At 41.9% G+C, this 15,699-nt stretch overlaps 1 non-coding gene across 1 annotated transcript; it reads right to left on the minus strand.

The window, feature by feature from the left end:
* Window positions 1-9,743: 9,743 nt before the first annotated feature.
* Window positions 9,744-9,850, minus strand: LOC119471324. Its single transcript, XR_005200355.1, has one exon. It is a non-coding gene; the product is annotated as a U6 spliceosomal RNA (small nuclear RNA).
* Between the last annotated feature and the right edge of the window lie 5,849 nt (window positions 9,851-15,699).

A 15,699-nucleotide genomic window follows, 5' to 3' on the forward strand; every position in this document is an offset into this window, starting at 1 on the left:
TCAGCTCACTGCAACCTCTGTCTCTCGGGTTCAAGTCATTCTCCTACCTCAGCCTTCTGTGTAGCTGGGACCACAGGCACCCACCATGCCTGGCTAATTTTTGTATTTTTAGTAGAGATGGGGTTTCACCATATTGGCCAGGCTAGTCTCGAACTCCTGACCTTGTGATCTGCTCGCCTTGGCCTCCCAAAGTGCTGGCATTACAGGTGTAAGCCACCGCACTCAGCCTCAGTTACCTCTTTTAAGAGTGCCATCTGATTCCAGGCAGGTCCCCCCCTTTTTTTTTTTTTGGAGACGGAGTCTGTGGCCCAGGCTGGAGTGCAATGGTATGATCTTGGCTCACTGCAACCTCCACCTCCCAGGTTCAAGCAGTTCTCAGCCTCCCAAGTAGCTGGGGCTACAGGCATGCAGCACCACAACCAGCTAATTTTTGTATTTTTAGTAGGTTTTCCTATGTTGGCCAGGCTGGTCTTGAACTCCTGACGTCAGGTTATCCTCCTGCCTTGGTCTCCCAAAGTGCTGGGATTACAGGTATGAGCCGCTGCGCCCTACCAGGTCCCTAACTCTTTTACATCCCAAAGCTTCAACCTGTCTGTGTTTACCTTCCACCCCTTTCCTGAGATCCTCTCTCATTTTCCTCCTGCTTTCCTCTGTTTCTCATTTTACAAAAATCAAAGCTCATCTTTTTCCTTGTCAGTTCCTTTAGTACTAAGCTGGGTCATTTCAATTGATGTATACTAGTGAAGGCAATGTTTCTTGGCCTCAACAACAACAACCAAATCCCCTTTAACAGAATTGTCAGACCCGCTTTTGAAGTGAATTTCATCCAAAATAAATGTAAAGCAAATCAAATCAATGAGTTAAAGGCAGCCTTTTAAACTAGGCCCACCTCTCATTTTAATAGATCCAATAAAAGGAGTTGTTGTCTCCCCCAGTGCCTGGGAATCTCTCAACTATGGGTGAGATTTCATCTCAATCAGGGTCATTTGCATTAGATTTTTATTTTTTTATTTTTTTGAGACAAGGTCTTGCTCTGTTGCTCAGGGTGGAGTGCAGGGGTGCAATCTCAGCTCACTGCAGCCTCCACCTCCTGGATTCAAGTGATTCTCCCACCTCAGCCTCCTGAATATCTGGGACCACAGGTGGGTACCACCACACATGGCTAATCTTGTTTATTTTTTGTAGAGACAAGGTCTCACTATAATGCCCAGGCTGGTCTCAAACTCCTGGGCTCAAGTGATCCTCCTGCCTCAGCCTTCCAGGGTGTTGTAATCACAGGCATGAGTCACTGTGCCTGGCTGAAATTGTTTTCTAAATTCTAAATGAACTTGCAAAAATAAGAATAAAAGGAGAATTTGAATCTGTCCTTACAGGATTAACAAAAATTGTGTGGCTCACGCCTGTAATCCTAGACTCACTTGAGTCCAGGAGTTCGACACCAGCTTGGGCAACATGGTGAAACCCGATCTCTACAAAAAATACAAAAATTAGCCAGTGTGGTGGTGCACGCCTGTAGTCCCAGCTACTCAGGAGGCTGAGACAGGAGGATTGCTTGTGCCTGGGAGGCAGAGGTTGCAGTGAGCTGAGACTGTGCCACTGCACTGCATCCTGGACAACAGAGATAGTCCCTGTCTCAATAAAATAAAATCACACAAAAACAAAAGTAACCCCCCCAAAAAAAAAACAAACAAATAAAAATTCTGGACAATATATATATTTTTGAGACAAAGTTTTGCTCTTTGTTCCCCAGGCTGGAGTGCAGTGGCATGATCTTGGCTCACTGCAACCTCTACCTCCCGAGTTCAAGCAATAATCCTGTCTCAGCCTCCTGAGTAGCTGGGATTACAGGTGCCCACCACTACACCCAGCTAATTTTCATATTTTTAGTAGAGACAGGGTTTCACCATGTTAGCTGGGCTGGTCTCGAACTCCTGACCTCAGGTGATTTGCCCACCTCAGCCTCCCTAAGCACTAGGATTACAGGCGTGAGCCACCGAGCCCAGCCAGACAAAATGTATTTATAATTAAGCATGAATCAGGCTGCACTAATACTGCCCAATTGCATCCTGACTGTTCCTATGGATAGGATCTCTGACAGAATCATAAGGCTTTTAAGAATTGCTTAAAATGGCTGGGCACGGCCGGGCGCGGTGGCTCAAGCCTGTAATCCCAGCATTTTGGGAGGCCGAGGCGGGTGGATCACCAGGTCAAGAGATCGAGACCATCCTGGTCAACATGGTGAAACCCTGTTTCTACTAAAAATACAAAAAAATTAGCCGGATGTGGTGGCGCATGCCTGTAATCCCAGCTACTCAGGAGGCTGAGGAAGGAGAATCACTTAAACCCAAGAGGCGGAGGTTGCAGTGAGCCAAGATTGCACCACTGCACTATAGCCTGGGCGACAGAGTGAGACTCCGTCTCACAAAAAAATAATAATATTAATAATTGCTTAAGATGTTTTTCAGATCCTGAATTCCAGCCAAACAGCTGACACCAGCCAGTTTGAAGACCTCCACAGAACAAAATCAGCATGAAAATACAGTTTCTTCATCCCTGTCCCATGGTTTCACCCTGCACTCTTCAGCCCACTCTCAAACTCTTAAACACTCTAGCCCCAAACTTCTTGAGAAGATGGATTTGAAGTTTCCTTTTGTTGCCTCGTTCAGTGGCCCTAGGATGAAACTTCTTTCTCTGCTGTAGCATGGTGTCTCTATGTGTTGAGTTGTTGAGTGCATCGGGCAACAGATCCTATTATGGTTGCAGTTTGGGGTGTTTTCCCTGGAATCTATTCCTTGGTGTGACTTCTTGTACTTGAACTGTAAGTGGAATAAAATATTTAATACAGGAGATCTGTGATGGGATTTATTGTGTCAGAAGGATGCTAACCAAATTTGGAACTCTTGTCCATATTCTAGATAGGGGAGTCTTTATTTGGAAAAATCCAAAGACTCCCACACCTTGAATATGGAGAAAGAGAAAAAAAAAACACGAAAGAATAGAACTGCATGAATTTCCACTTCTAGAACTATTAGGGGATAACATAAAAACCTTCCAGCTGGGCGGGTGGCTCATGCCTATAATTTCAGCACTTTTTGAGGCTGAGGTGGGCGGATCACTCGAGGTTAGGAGCTCAAGACCAGCTTGGCCAACATGGTGAACATGTATTTTTTTTGCACTAAAAATACAAAAATTAGCCAGGTGTGGTGGCAGGTGCCTGTAATCCCAGCTACTCAGGAGGCTGAGGCAAGAGAATCATTTGAACCAGGAAGCGGAGGTTGTGGTGAGCTGAAATTGTGCCATTGAACTCCAGCCTGGGCGACAGAGTGAGAGACTCTTGTCTCAAAAAAAAAATTGCCAGCTGGGTGCAGTGGCTCAGGCCTGTAATCCCAGCACTTTGGGAGGCTGAGGCAAGTGGATCACCTGAGGTCAGGAGTTCAAGACCATCCTGGCCAACATGGTGAAAATTTTTGTATTTTTTTTGTACTAAAAATACAAAAATTAGCTAAGTGTGGTGGTGCGTGCCTGTGATCCCAGCTACTCAGGAGGCTGAGTCAGGAGAATTGCTTGAACCCAGTAGGCGGAGGTTGCAGTGAGCCCAGATTTTACCGCTGCACTCCAGCCTAGGTAACAGACCAAAATTCCATCTCAAAAAAAAAAAAAAAAAAAGAAACCAAAAACTTCCTGCTACAAACTTCTTTAAATGCTGGATAAAACACAACAAACATCCCTTTAAATGTGTAGCTGTGCCCCTGAGAAAGCAAGGGAAATACCCAAAGGCTAAAATCAAAGCTGAAACTGGAAACTAGAGAAGGGCTAAGGCTGCAGCAGCTTGGCTGCAGGTACTGACCACGTCCAGGTCATCAGGGCACTTGGGTTTTCATGACCACAAGGGGACAGTAGAGTAGGCATAGAGTTGGAACTGAGACCCCTGCTTGTAGCTAAAAACTTTGAATGATTATGCTGGTAGGGAAGGGAAGTACTAGAAAACATCCACCTAACACAGGGAGATGACAAGCAAGCAGGTCTGTTTCAGCTCAGACTTTAGATAGAGATTTTAAAAAGTCATGTCTGATAATTTCTCACTATGGCTTGCCCTCACATGAGTTTGGAGCTCAGTTTATTCTACTTCTGTGATTCGCAAATCTTCAAGCTATGTCATTAATATAGAACGTGGAGCTGAGCATGGTGGTGTGCACTTGTAATCCCTCTATACAAGAGGCTCAGGCAGCAGGATCATTTAAGCCTAGGAGTCTGAGACCAGCCACTAGCAGCCCAGGCAACATAGCAAATTTCTGTCTTAAACACAACACAACACAACGCAACACAACAGGACTTTAGCAGAAGCAAACACACACACACACACACACACACACACACACACACACACGTTTCTGAAAAATATGCCTTCAACTCAAGTTGCACAGAGGCTGTCCTGTTAGAAGCCTGCTGAATCTGAAGATGAAATTACAACAGAAATTTTGTATTCACACTAGATTCCAAGCAGAATAATTTTTTTTCTTTTTGAGATGGAATCTCACTCTGTCGGCCAGGCTGGAGTGCAGTGGTGTGATGTCAACTCACTGCAGCCTCCACCTCCTAGGCTCAAGTGATTCTCCTGCCTTGCCTTCTGGAGTAGCTGGGATTGCAGGTTCATAGGGGTTTAACCATGTTGGCCAGGCTGCTCTTGAACTCCTGACCTCAGGTGATCTGCCTGCCTCGGCCTCCCAAAGTGCTGTGATTACAGGGGTGAGCCACCGTGCCCGGCCCAGAATAAATAAAATTAACTCTGCACCTTGACATGTTATAGAAAACTTTGAAACACCAAAAAGTATGAGCTAGAGAACAATTTACTTATAAAGAGTAACAACAAAAGCAACAATAAAAACCAAAAGCTAATGGAATAATATCTTCAAAGTGCTGAGAAAAAAAATAACTGCCATTCTAATTTATCTATAATGGTTGAGAAATAGTGAAGTATAGACATTTCAAGCATATGAGAGAGCTCACCACCAAGAGAGCCTCACTGTAGGGACTACTAACACAGGTATAGTCAGAAGAAGGACATGGAACTCAGGAGAGCATAACACTCAAGAAACAATGATGAACAAAGAAATCAGGAAACACAGGCTGGGCACGGTAGCTCAGGCCTGTAATCCTAGCACTTTGGGAGGCCAAGGCAGGCAAATCACAAGGTCAAGTGTTCAAGACCAGCCTGACCAACATGGTGAAACCCTGTCTCTACTGAAAATATAAAAATTAGCTAGGCATGGTGGCCATGTGCCTGTAATCCCAGCAACTCAGGAGGCTGAGGGAGGAGAATTACTTGAACCCAGGAGGCAGAGGTTGCAGTGAGCTGAGATCATGCCACTGCACTCCAGCCTGGCAACAAGAGTCAAACTTTGCCTCAAAAAAAAAAAAAAAAAAAAAAAAAAAACAAAAAAAAAAAAAAAAAAAAAAAAAAAAAAAAAAAAAAAAAAAAAAAAAAAAAAAAAAAATCAGGAAACACCTGGGCAAATTCAACAAGTATTGATTATAGAAAACAAGAACAATAAAAACAGCATAACTGAAAAGCAGAAGAAGTGAGACTTAACTATGGAGCAGTAATGGAAATAATTCAAGTGAACTTACTCTACAGTCTCATATGGTTTCAGAGAGGAGTAAAGATACGGCAATGATGATTAACTTAGACTTCGTCAAGTTACATGTGCTTACTTAAAAATTTAAGGATAACCACAAAAATAATAGAAATAGTGAATGGCTTCTAAACTAGAAGAGAGGAAAATGGATGGCGGTTTCAGAGAGGAGAAAAAGAATTCCACCAGGATAGATTTGGAAGGAATTTTCCACACCCAGACTGGCCAGTGCATGTGGATGAGTCCAGGCTGTGAAGAGGGGAAACTTATTTATTTATTTATTTATTTAGAGTTGGAGTCTCGCTCTGTCCTCCAGGCTGGAATGCAATGACATGATCTTGGCTTACTGCAACCTCTGCCTCCCAGGTTCAAGTGATTCTCCTGCTTCAGCCTCCTGAGTAGCTGAGATTTCAGGTGCCTGACACCACGCCTGGCTACTTTTTGTATTTTCACTAGAGACAGGGTTTCGCCATGGTCAGGCTGGTCTCGAACTCCTGACCTCGTGATCTGCCCACCTCAGCCTCCCAAAATGTTGGGATTACACCTGGGCTGGAAACTTATTTTTAAATGACAGTGCATCCAGACTGGGTCTTCCGAGAGACCAGTCATTGGAATTCCAGGAAACTCAAGAAGCCTAAATAGGGACACAAATGTCTGAGCTCAGGAGTTAAGCATGGGATGAATGAACACTTAATGGCTAAGGTTGTCCAGGAAAGCTGTTTCTCTAACCTGTTTACATTCCATTCAATTAGTGTTTGAAATGTATGTGCTATCTACTATTTTCTACTACACTTCAAAAGTAGCTTTTAATTCTGATTTTAAAATAACATATATCAAATATAGAACATTCTAGAAATTCAGAAAGTACAAAGAATAACTCAACTTGTTAATGTAATTATATGGTTTGAGCATCCCTACTATATTTTAAGTGTTACGCAACTCAGCAATGTGTCCTGAAAACTACCTCCTGTGGAACTTTGCATTCAAATGCAATGAGAGAGGAAATTCCTGCAGTAACTCCTCCTTATCCCAGGAGGTGCCCTCCAACCTCCATTGTGAGTAGAAAAGCTGAAAAACAAAGGGTCATAACTCAGAGGAAGAGCTTGGCCATTTCATTAAAATCTGAGTGTTTTGAACTGGAAAGCAGGTTCACAAATGCAGAGTGCCTTTCCACGTCCAAATCACACAAGGAAAAGCTAAATAGAAACATTACATTGTTCATGAGGTTTTCTCTAAGCGTGCTCTCTTACATACAAGTATTCCAGATTCATACTGATTTTCCCCCCTACTATAGTTAAACAGCAGTTCTATACTAGGTCGTTTGTGGTCCATTTATCACTTGATTTGTTTATTTTTCTTTTGAGACATTTTGCTACCTACGGAAGTGATTATCAATGGTATTCCAACCTCCCTGAGTCTCAATTTCATCATTTCGTTGTAGAGATGATTGTACCTATTGTACTGAGTTACTTGAAATATAAATATACTTATTTTATGTATATAACCTGGTATTTAATTAATATAAATGTCATCCTTCTTCTGGTAATCTAGAGATGGTCGGCAAGCTGAATCCAGGCAGTATGGGTTTTGCTGGCTTCACAGAGTATTTTTGCTTGTTTACTTATTTAATTTTTTAAATTATTTTTTTAGACACTTTTGCTCTGTCGCCCAAGCTAGAAAGCAGTGGTACAATCTCAGCTCACTGCAGCCTCCACCTCCCGAGTTCAAGTGATTATCTTCCCTCAGCCTCCAGAGCAGCTGGGATTACAGGTGTACATCACCATGTCCAGCTAATTTTTGTATTTTTACTAGCAATGGGGTTTCACCATGTTGGCCAGGCTGGACTCGAACTCTGACCTCAAGTGATCTGCCTGCCTTGGCCTCCCAAAGTGCTGGGATTACAGGCATGAGCTATCGCATCCGGCCTATTTACTTATTTATTTTGAGACAGAGTGGCTCTGTCACCCAGGCTAGAGTGCAGTGGTGTGATCTCGGCTCACTGTAGCCTCTGCATCCCAGGTTCAGGGAATCTGCCTCAACCTCCTGAGTAGCTAGAAATACAGGTGTGTGCCACCATGCCCAGCTAATTTGTGTAGTTTTAGTAGAGATGGGGTTTCGCCATGTTGGTCAGGCTGGTCTCCAACTCCTGGCCTCAAATGATCCCTTGGCCTTGGCCTCCCAAACTGCTGGGATTATAGGTGAGGACAACTGCACCCAGACTAACTTTGTTTTGTTTATTTATTTCTTTAAGACGGAGTTTCACTCGTCGCCCAGGCTGGAATGCAATGGAGCAATCTTGGCTCACTGCAACCTCTGCCTCCTGGGTTCAAGTGATTCTCCTGTCTCAGCCTCCCAGTAGCTGAGATTACAGGCATGTACCACCACGCCTGGCTAATTTTGTATTTTTTTTTTTTTTAGTAGAGATGGGGTTTCTCCATGTTGGTCAGGCTGGTCTCAAGCTCCCAACCTCAGGTGATCCGTCTGCCTCAGCCTCCCAAAGTGCTGGGATTATAGGCGTGAGCCACCGTGTCTGGCCAACAGCTGCCTCTTTCAAATGGAATTTACATTCCCAGTTGGTCCTGTCTCTGGGCTCTCATACCAGGCCACCCTCATTTACTGTGTCCTCTCTCTGGCCCTTGTAGGCATTTGACTTTGACACTAATCTTGTATTTCCTGTGTTGGATTATTGCCTAAAATAATCACTCAAAAACTCAATATTTATGGCAAAACAGTCTTATTTAAGTGCACATAAGTTATAAAATGTCAAAAACTAAAGTCCCCTACTATGTGTTACATTTCATTTTATCTAGTTACTTAAGGTTACAATATCAAATATTTTTACCTTTAATATTAATAATTAACCCATGAATTACACAAGTTGTAACTGATTTGCAATTATTTTAAATTTTATTTCTAGATGCTGTTGCCTGTTTCCTATTAGTGACAAACCACCTCCTTATCACAGCCTAGTTCAAAGGTAACATCATAAGACAGCCTCTGAAATTATAATCATTTGAATATCCTTAACCTTCAGCAACTTCAATAACTCCCCAAAATACGTTATCATAGAATTAACTTTTACACCTTTTGATTATTCTTTGCTTGAATCATAAAGCAGAGCTCTTTCTCGGTGTTTGGTTCTGATGAGTTTTAGTTAGTTTTTAATTTCTTATTACTACAACTCTAATTTTCTTACTCAATTATCTACTTCTAATAGGTTTCATTAAAAAAGGCATGTAACTGATGTTTAAATTTATACTGCTGGTCTATTTGCTTTGTTTTAGCCAGAGTTTGGCAGACTTTGTAGACAAAATGAAACCTCTCTCTAAAACTTTTAACACTTAAATAATCATAATACACTCGATTTTTGCTCTGCCAAAAATCTTCACGCTAATGCTCTAATGCAGTTGAGTAGTGGAAAACAATATACACAATTTTTTATCAAAGAGATTCAGAAGTCACTCAAAATTAATTCCCCACTGATGAGCAGAGAAAGCTCTCTCAAGAAAATTTCTCAAAAGCACGTGGAAAATCTTCATGACTTCTGCAGAGTATAAGACAGTATTTAAAAAGTCAATGAGGGCCGGGTGTGGTGGCTAACACCTGTAATCCTGGCAATTTGGGAGGCCAAGGCAGCAGGATCACTTGAGGTCACAAGTTTGAGACCAGCCTGGCCAACATGGTAAAACCACATCTCTACTAAAAAAATTAGCCAGGCATAGTGGTAGGCACCTGTAATCTCAGCTACTTGAGAGGTTGAGGCAGGAGAATAGCTTGAAACCCGGAGGCAGAGGTTGCAGTGAACCGAGATTATGGCACTGCCCTCCAGCCTGGGTGACAGAACAAGGCCCCATCTCAAAAAAAAAAAAAAAAAAAAAAAAAAAAAAAAAAAAAAAAAAAAAAAAAAAAAAAAAAAAAAAAAAAAAAAAAAAAAAAAAAAAAAAAAAAAAAAAAAAAAAAAAACAACTCATTGAATATTTTTGAGCTTACTTTGAAGTGGACTGTGTACCTACTATCTAGAAAACTATATTTTCTGAGTCAATCATCAAAATTTCAAAGGCCATTTTTGTGCTGCCTCTCAAAATGTTTTTTTCTTTTTTTTTTTTGTAAATAAATATGGAACGCTTCACGAATTTGCATGTCATCCTTGTGCAGGGGCCATGCTAATCTTCTCTGTATCATTCTAATTTTAGTATATGTGCTGCCGAAGCAAGCACGCCTCTCAAAATTTTTATTTTGCTCTTATTTTTCATTTCTATCTTCTGCAACTTTTTTTTTTTTTGACAAAGTCATCTCACTCTGTTGCCCAGGCTGGAGTGCAGTGGTGCAATTTTGGCTAACTGCAACTTCTGCCTCCCAGGTTTAAGCAATTCTCCTGTCTCAGCCTCCTGAGTAGCTGGGATTGCAGGCACCCGTCAACACGCCCAACTGATTTTTGTATTTTTAGTAAAGACGGGTGTTTCACCATGTTGGTCAGACTGGTCTCAAACTCCTGACCTCGGGTGGTCCACCCACCTCAGCCTTCCAAAGTGCCAGGATTACAGGCATGAGCCACTGCACCTGGCCCCTTTCTCCCAGTTTTCTCATGCAGGTTACCTGCTTTGCCCCTAAAACATTTCAGTTTCCAGCACCTGAAACAATAACAACCTGAGATACTGAAGACAGGAATGTATCAGCTCAGTGATTCGGGGACTTTTATGCAGTGGGGAGACTGTTTCAGATACTACCCCACCTGGAAACAAAAAATTTCTGTGAAAATTCATGGCAACCAATCACGCCTCCTCACAGGTACAACACAGAGCTGTAGCTGGAGAGCTACAGGTCAGCCGGTAAGGAAAGCTCCCCCACCATGATAGGCACCTTTCCATCAAGTGCACAAAGCAAAAGACCCCACTGCGCAAGCCTGGGACAACACGGGTTTAGAGCTTTTGAAAAGCAGTTGATGATTCACTATTTTATAGGAAATCTTTTCAGAGGCAATCAAGATGGATAGTTTGCCTGTTAATCAAAAGACTTGCTTACAGCTGGGAGTTTTGGGGGGCAAAAAAGACACATAGATATACCAAATACATTTTATTTTAACTTAAAACATAAAAGTATGTATAACATGTAAACACCAGTCTTTAAATGTAGAGCGAAATCTTTTAGCATGGATCAATAGGTTTCGATTCTGAGTTGTCTTTCCTGCATAAGCCATACCCATGGTGCCCTTGATAAAGCAATCAGATGGCAGGTGTTCCTCTTAATCAGCCTTTTTGTTATTCAGGCCAACAACTGATTGGATGAGACTCACCCATACTGAGGAGAGTAATTGGCTTTACCCAGTCTACCAATTCAAATGTGAATCTCAACCAGAAACATCCTCATAGATACACCCAGAATGTTTGATCAAATATCCAAACACCCTATGTCCAAGTCAACTACACATAAAATTAATCGCCACAGTTACTAATTAAAAACAGAGATGCCTATGTTGAATTCAAAGAAAGATGTTTATATAAAAGACACATTTAAAACAAAAAGACAGATTCACACCAGGCAGTCATAAGAAATTAAAAGAAAGCCAAGGGAGCAATCTTTTTATCAGTATTATTATTATTACTATTATTATTTTTATATGAACTCTCACTGTGTTGCCCAGGCTGGTGCCATCTCGATGTACTACAACCTCCCCCTCCTGGGTTCAAGCAATTCTCCTGCCTCAGCCTCACAAGTAGCTGGGATTACAAGCGTCCACCACCACATCTGGTTAATTTTTTATATTTTTAGTAGAGACAAGGTTTTAACCATTTTGGCCAGGCTGGTCTTGAACTCCTGACCTCAAATGATCCACCCACCTCGGCCTTCCAATGTGCTGGGATTATAGGCATAAGCCACTACGCCTGGCCTGGGAGCAATCCTAATATCTAACAAAATAGAATTTAAGTAAAAAATAGCATAAAGGCTGGGCGTGGTAGCTCACGCCTGTAATACCACAGTGCTTTGGGAGACTGAGGCAGAAGGAGTGCTTGAGGCCAGGAGTTTAAGATCAGTTTGGGCAACATAGTGAGACCCTGTCTCTACAAAAAAAATTTTAAATTTAGCTGGGCATAGCGGTGCGCCCACTTTATAGTCCCAGCTGCTCAGGAGGCTGAGGTGGGAGGATTGCTTGAGCCTGGGAGGTCGAGACTGCAGTGAGCCATGATTGTGCCACTGCACTCCAGCCTGGGTGACATAGTAAGACCCTGCCTCTAAAAAAAAAAAAGAAAAAAAAGAAAAAAAAATGAGCCTTCTGTTGAAGATGGTTAGCTGATGAGAGAGGTCCTCCACATTTCTGGAGACAGAAAGCAGAAGATGGAGTGGTAGCTGACACAGCACAGTGCTGGAAACTGTACAGTGAATATTTCAGGTCTGGCCTTCAACTGAGGAGGGGGCTAATTTCCCTGTGGAAACTCAACGACATTCAAGACTCAAAGACTCAAGAATGGCAAGTATAACAGAGGGCAGATGTGAAGCATGAACCAGACCCCTGAAAACAAGAGTCAGCCTGTGGGCCAGTCACCTTGCCTAATGTTTACCCTTGAGGCTAAATTAAATAGGAAGACTCTTCTCTAAGAAAATTGACCAGCCTTTCTGGAGATAACTAGATGACAGTGTAGGAACTCTACATTTTAGTATTTTGGGGTCCCTAATAAATTGGCTGACTCCCAATTACTCATCTGAAATCAAAGCCTTCCATTCCACAAGCTCATCCACGTAGTCAAGCTCCTAATAAATAAGCTTTCCGATTGCCTCACTTTTAATATCAGTGAGCAATCCAGGATCACCGGACAGTAAGAAAAGGCTACAGCAAGAAAGAGAAGGACCAAATTAAACAGAGAAATTGGCCCGAGAAGAGACAAATGATTCAGAGAACATTGGATAACTTAAAAATAATACCCGGTTGTATATTCAGAAACAGTTGGGAAATAAAAATTGCACCCTAAAAACTAGAAAGATGTAAAAATGGTTGAATTACATAACAAGAGAGAAATTTAGACTATTTTATTTTTATTTATTTATTTTTGAGATGGAGCATCACTCTGTCACCCAAGCTGAAGTACAGTGGTACGATCTTGGCTCACTGCAACCTCTGCCTCCCGGGTTCAAGTGATTCTCTTGCCTCAGCCTCTCGAGTAGCTGGGATTACAGGCACCCACCACCACATCCAGCTTTTTTTATTTTTAGTAGAGATAGGGTTTCACCATGTTGACCAGGCTGGTCTTCAACTCCTGACCTTAAGTGATCCACCACTTGGCTTTAAATGATTGTTAAATTTTAAGAATTTAATATAAGGTTTGGGAGTTAAAGTTGAAGAAATAGCTCAGAAAGTAGAACAAATAAACAGAGGAAGGAAATGTGAGAATACAGTAATGAAGTCTTTATGTCATTAATTAGAATTACAGAAAAGAGAACAGAAACAAAGGGGTAGAAATGAAGTCATGGAGAAGAACTGATTTTTGCCAACTCTTTGTATCCTCAGACAACCTAAGGCTGCAACTAACAAATGTAATTTCAAATTAAATATTTGTTAATAGTTTTCTTTATATTAATGAGTAAGATAAAAGTGAAACAACCAAGAGGTATGTCTGAACTCAACTCCTTAGTCAATGATGTAAGCAACTTGTTTGCTGAATTGGATAATAGTTTGCAAGTACTGGAAGAACGTGGCCTCATTTTTTGGTGCTAATTACAATGTAACAGCTGTCAATGTGACATACTTTTAAATTTAATATGCATTATTAACATTTTTTCCAATACTTTCCTAAGTCTAGAAGATCAAGGAAATAACGCAAGCCCTGACTTGCAGCATTTGCCAATTTCTATGGTGCAAATACTCCCACCATGGCCAATTTCAGACTACCAACACGACATCACTGAATAAGAAGTTGAGAAGAGATGTGCAGTAACACACAAACACACACCTGTTTATGTTATATATTTCCATCATGTAGATACAAGACACATAAACAACCTCAATCTAATATACATATACTCAATATAGTATTCACATCAATAAACAGGAAGGTTTGAATATTTTTTTTAGCATATTTTATATTAATTGTAGGTTTATATACTTTAATTTTTCTTTTTTTGTTGTTTGTGAGACCAGGTCTCTGTTGCCCAGGCTGGAGTGCAGTGGCATGATCACAGCTCACTGTAGCCTCAAACTCCTGGGCTCAAGTGATCCTCCCACTTCAGGCTCCCAAGTAGCTGGGGCTACAGGTGCATGCCCTCATATTCAGCTAATTAAAAAAAAATTATTTTAATAGATATAGGGTCTCTCTGTGTTGCTCAGGCTGATCTTGAACTTCTGGGCTCAAGCAATTCTCTTGCTTCAGCTTCCCAAAGTGTTGGGATTATAGGCACGAGCCACCGCGCCTCACCTTATACTTAAATTTTGAATGATGGCAATGTTTAACAACCAATTCATACATCTCCGAAAATTAAAACAATTGGCCCTCAGAGCTGGTTTGCAGAGACTGCAGCCACCATTGGAACACATCCATGCAAAAAGCCCAATGTGAAACAGACTGTCGCTAGTACCCTAGAGGGCCCCTTGATGCCCCGTTTTCAGTCACAGCCACCATCATGGGTAACCACCATCCTGACTTCTCGGGGTGTCCTACTGAGGTGAAAAGATTTTATTTGGGGACAGTCTAAATACAGTTTGAATGTTTATAATGTTCTTGAATTCCATAGTAACAAATAAAAACCAACCATAACAAGCAAAGAACATTTACAATTTATTACAAATTGTATCTAAATTATATTTCCATTGCTTTTAATTCTGTTTTTCAGAATGTCTTGTTTCTTTTATAATTTAGTTTCTTTCATAATTTAGTTTTCTTTTTCTATGTTTGTCAACTTTTTGTAAAAGATTCTTTTTTTTTTTTTAAAGACAGGATTTTACCATATTGGCCAGGCTGGTCTTGAGCTCCTGACCTCAGGCGATCCGCCTGCCTTGGCCTCCCAAAGTGCTGAGATTACAGGTGTGAGCCATCACGCCCGGCCAACATTCTTTTATTCATCAGCCTATGTTTAAGATCTCTGCTTGGCTGGGCGCAGTGGCTCACACCTGTAATCCAAGCATTCTGGGAGGCCGAGGTGGGCGGATCACGAGGTCAAGAGTTTGAGACCAGTCTGGCCAACATGGTGAAACCCCATCTCTACTAAAAATGCAAAAAGTTAGCTGGATGTGGTGATGTGTGCCTGTAATCCCAGCTACTCAGGAGGCTGAGACAGGAGAATCGTGTGAACCGGGGAGGCGGAGGTTGCAGTGAGCCAAGATCCTGCCATTGCACTCCAGCCCGGACAATAGTGCGAGACTTCATCTCAAAAAAAAAAAAAAAAAAAGATCTCTGCTTTTCACTTTGGTTGCTATATACATGCACTATTGGTCAGACTAATTGCACAACCTTTGTGCGAGAAATGAATGCCCAGGCCCAAAGGGTCATTGAGACTCTATGAGGCAAGGAAGACCACCTGGCTTTGAGCTCTTGCTCAGAACCTAGGAACGTATGACCTAGCATATATCACTGTGTTCCTAGTCCTCACCTACATGCAGAACATTTTAGAAAGAGGTGTCATTAGCAAATTGCAGTGGCCACTTACAATGTCACATTTCCATTCACTGAAGACTCAAACTCCTGGGCTCAGGTGACTCTCCCACCTCAGTCTCCTGAGTAGCTGGGACTATAGGCATATGCCACCATACCTGGCTAAGTTTTTGGTATTTTTTTGTAGACATGGGGGTTCGCCGTGGTGCTCAGGCTGGTTCTGAATTCGCGGGCTTAAGCAATCTGCCTGTTTCAGCCTCCTAAAGTTCTGGGATTACAGGCGTGAGCTACTGCATCCAACTGTCCTCAGTTTTTCTTTTCTTTTCTTTTCTTTTTTGAGACAGAGTTTCACTCTTATTGCCCAGGCTGGAGTGCAATGGCGTGATCTCAGCTCTCTGCAATCTCTGCCTCCTGGGTTCAAGCAATTCTCCTGTCTCAGCCTCCTGAGTAGCTGCGATTACAGGTGCCTGCCAGCATGCCTGGCTAAT

This window comes from Cebus imitator, unplaced genomic scaffold, assembly GCF_001604975.1.
Source record: "Cebus imitator isolate Cc_AM_T3 unplaced genomic scaffold, Cebus_imitator-1.0 Scaffold56, whole genome shotgun sequence".
In the NCBI taxonomy this organism is placed as follows: domain Eukaryota; kingdom Metazoa; phylum Chordata; class Mammalia; order Primates; family Cebidae; genus Cebus; species Cebus imitator.